At 29.8% G+C, this 4,290-nt stretch overlaps 1 pseudogene; it reads left to right on the top strand.

Moving 5' to 3' along the window:
* The first annotated feature begins 1,568 nt into the window (after positions 1 to 1,568).
* Positions 1,569 to 3,951, top strand: LOC105626566 (annotated as a pseudogene).
* Positions 3,952 to 4,290: the final 339 nt, after the last annotated feature.

Genomic DNA, 4,290 nt, shown 5'->3' with positions numbered 1-4,290 from the left:
TTTTCTCTCGGATCAGGTATTGATCAATAATTGTTAATTTATCAGATTGATAAGACTCATTGATTTATTATATCATCGTATTATAGAGCACGAAGATGTATATCACTTTTTGTACTTTCGATTGGTATCGAATTCCACACAAAACTGCTCGCAGTCTCGTTTTGATAATCTCGATGTCTAGCATTCCCAGTAAAATCACTGCGGGAAAGTTTATGGATCTATCTTTAAATAGTTTCAGTGCTGTAAGTGTACTTTAAATATTTTGTTAGTATGCTATGGTTTTCTAATTACTATAAACAATATACCATCAGATATGTAATTACCATTAGATATGTAATTACATATTTTTTTAGATTATGCGAACATCTGTGGCATATCTGAATATATTACGCACAATCAGTATTTAAAATAGTTTATTAGATAAAAAAATTAAATTTCATATGTAAAAAAATTTAGGTTTGAAATCTATTGAGCTAAATGTAAAAAAGCAGCATCATTAGTATCATAAATTAAATAATGAAAACATGAATTTTATGAATCATTTTCATTATATTCCTCTGTGTTGAAAGCTGAATGTATAATCTTTACACATTTTCATATATATATATACTTACATATATATATATATACATATATATATATATATATATATATATATTTTTCTATTTATGTTGTTATTACATCGCGTTTACAACTTATTAAACATACTTTTATATCAATGGATTCTTTACTATGAGGGTAATGTATGTATAGAATAGTATTACAATATTAATTTGTACTTGCATGACATTCTATTGACATACACAGTCATATGCAGCACATAAAACAACACTTGACCTTACCCTTTAACATTCGTGAGTTTGAATGTTACAATGTCATGCGTCGCATGGCCAACCTCTCTTTACCCATCAATATATTGCGTGTATTCGATAATTTCGTCAATCCCTTTCGTGTAATCCCATTATTATCCGCAGACGTTTAATGCACGCAAGCGCGCTTTACACTTTCTGCTCTTACCACAGAAAGAGAGACTACCTATCTGTCCAGTTATGTTATAACATTTAGTCTCCCCTAACCATCTGTCACTTGTAAACTCCGAAACGCTACAAAATTAACGAAAATTCTTAGTGTCAGAAGACACTAAGACTAACAATATAAATAAATTCAAAATTTGCGGTCGAGAATTCAATTAATCATGAAAAAAAAAAGAAAAAGTATTGATTGAAGCTAATAAAAGCTCATCAACTATGAACAAACACGATAACGATTTCAATTACGCCGTACAAGTGACTCGTATTATTTTGCGATCAATCGGCGCGAGTCCGAATCCAAATTATGTCTCCAATATGGAAAGAATTGATACTCGTTTCCAAAATGTCATTTGTCATTTTTTATTCGGATTTATCATTGTGCCGAGTTTTCTATAAGTATTTCTAAAGGAACACGAATTCAAACGTAGAATCAGACAGCTTGCGCCGATTGTGAATGCTTCGATGAGTTAGATAAAGTATTTCATGATACTTAACCACGCAAAGAAGATTCAATCCAGGATTGGAGCAATACGATCAATGGAAGCGATGCTGTTTACAGCGAGAGTAGGCCGAAAGTTGCAATTTTTTCTACATGTATACTGGCGGACTATATTACCGAATACTCATGCTAATTTTGAAGGGTCATATACTCAGCCCGGAAAATCACGGTAAGAGCGCTGGCATTGCTGAGTTACTTCATTAAGTTCGATGGACAAGAGTCACCAGTGTACGAGATCATTTTTACTCTGCAAACCTTCGCAGGAATAATTACCTATTCGACAAGAGTGTGTGCGGCCGCATTTTTCGTCATGTTTGTGGACAATTAGGAATTATAATGAGCAAACTGCAGAATTTCAACAACATATCGAATTCTAACGAGCTGTCGCAATATTACTGGCTAATACCGTACAGCAAATAAAAATGAAGAGGAGAGTACAAAAATATGTGAAAAGGAGAAGTATCTAAACGCATTATTTTTATTAAATAAATAATTACAAATTGTACTTGATGTAGGTAATCAAATTAGCATATCATTATTGTATTTCTTTCATATTATGTCTATATTAGAAAAAAAATATCATGCTGTTTAAATTAAAATTACAAAAACTGAACTAATACATTGTAATTATTATACAGTTATTAAACAAACATTAAGCTGATTTTATTTGAGTATTAATTTTTAATATATTAAACATATTATATTATTTATTAAATATATTTTATTAAGGTTTCATATTTTAAATATAAAATTGAATAAAAAATTAAATAGACGTTCATAAATAAATAATTATTAAATAAACAAATTATTTATTTATAGTTTTAAGCATAAATAGAGGCAACTATGCGATATCTGTGTGATTAGTGGAAATAATGGGTTATAGTCTACTTTTATGCCTTTCAAGATATTATATTATTATGGTAATAATGACGAATTTTTCCTGAAAATCTTTTATTGAATAATAATTTGACAATTAATTTTTACATGAAAATTAAGACTGATAGTATTTTATTCAAATTAAAAATTCAAAAGAATTAAAAATAAATTATTTCAATAAACATCTTGTATTGCAATTGTCAATCTTATAGGAATGGCAGAATAATGACTTATGACTTAACATGACTTAACAATTATGTTAATTATGTCTGTGATGCTTACATCTTTCATCTTTTCCATTTTTACCTACTATTATGTAAGTCAACGATTAACAGGTAGCAAGTGTTCATATTTATTTGCTGTAAGTTAGGCATTGTTTTCATAAACATTCTTTATAAAATATACATCTTACTTAATTATAACAGAGCATCAAAGTTGGATTAATGACGTCCAAACGACAAACTGGTATCATTTTCAGTATCAAAACAGCCCGTTCTTTAATACTAATAATGGCAGTTTCCAATATTCCGGCAAAAATTTTGGCAGGCAAAATGATAGACATATCTCTACCTACTTTCAATAACGTAAGTATGGAAGTTTGTTTTATTTTATTTGCAAGCAGTGAATTGTTTGCCTGTTCCATTATTTCACAGATTGTTAAAACATAGGTTCCGTACTTTAATATTCTCCTAAAATTTGCTTAATTTTGATGAAATAATTATTATAACAGTACAATTCTCGATATTAATCTGTAATTGACTATCTTTAAAACGATTAACAAGATAAAGGACCAATCTTCTTATTAATTCTAATGTTCTCCTTTCTACTTATAATAACTATCATAACAAATTAACCAACTTTTCAACAAATTTTACATTCACTTAAGATTTTTAATTTTTTATTAACTTTTATTAACAAAATTATACGTATGGTTCGTAATTTTGAAAATCAGATACATCAAGATGTTAAACTTGACTTACTTAAAAATTCGTGTAGTTCTGTTGATTCAATATAACCCTCGATCTACAACCCATGACCTAATATAAAGACATTGGTACTTTTGTCAAAGGCCGTCTCGTGTGAATCGATGCTTTTCCATAATTATCTTCTGTTAGACAAAAAATTGTGCGCACGCAATCGTTCGTTCCAAATTTTAAATTGCGCCGTGACAGAACCTCTATGATAACGATGATGATTCACGCAGACTTGAGAATGTGCACAACAAATCAGGTTTTGTTGTACTTTCGTCTGTTAGTTGTGAATGTATATACTTATTATATATATATACTAATGCATTCGTTTCATAAACAATGTAAGAAGAAGAAGAAGAATAGAATTTCTCCGTTTTATCTATATGCATGCTCTGATCGAATGGATGGATTTACGGAATTTCAATTAGAAAAACGATGTTAGGTACACCGTGCACTTGCACAAGTTGATAATGGGAGTAATCGATGTATGGCCAAATGTAAACGAATCCGGAAAATGGACAAGACTTGTCAGAGGACCCCGATTACGAGATCGTATTTTCGACGCATTTGGTAACTTGCATCATAACAACATCATATCAACCAGCTTTTGCGGCGTTATTCATCATGCACGGTTGAGGACAATTCAAAATGTTGATGATCTGGCTGAAGAACTCGCACAAGAAAACCAATGAATGAAATGCCATTGCACTAAATTGATAGTGATTGTCGTGCATCACATAAGAATACGTAAATAAGTAGCTGAATTATTATTCATTTTCCGATTGATTCTAAATTTCTTTTTAGTTTACAATTTGTCTCGAAGTATGAAAATTTCACATTGACATACTCTTAATTTTATTTGTGATGCTTTTTGGAATCAATTCTCTATTTGTTACAAATTAAATTTAGAAAA

This window comes from Atta cephalotes, assembly GCF_000143395.1.
Source record: "Atta cephalotes unplaced genomic scaffold scaffold00005, whole genome shotgun sequence".
NCBI lineage: Eukaryota > Metazoa > Arthropoda > Insecta > Hymenoptera > Formicidae > Atta > Atta cephalotes.
The sequence above is the reverse complement of the archived record's forward strand: the minus strand, read 5'-3'. Positions and strand labels throughout refer to the sequence as shown.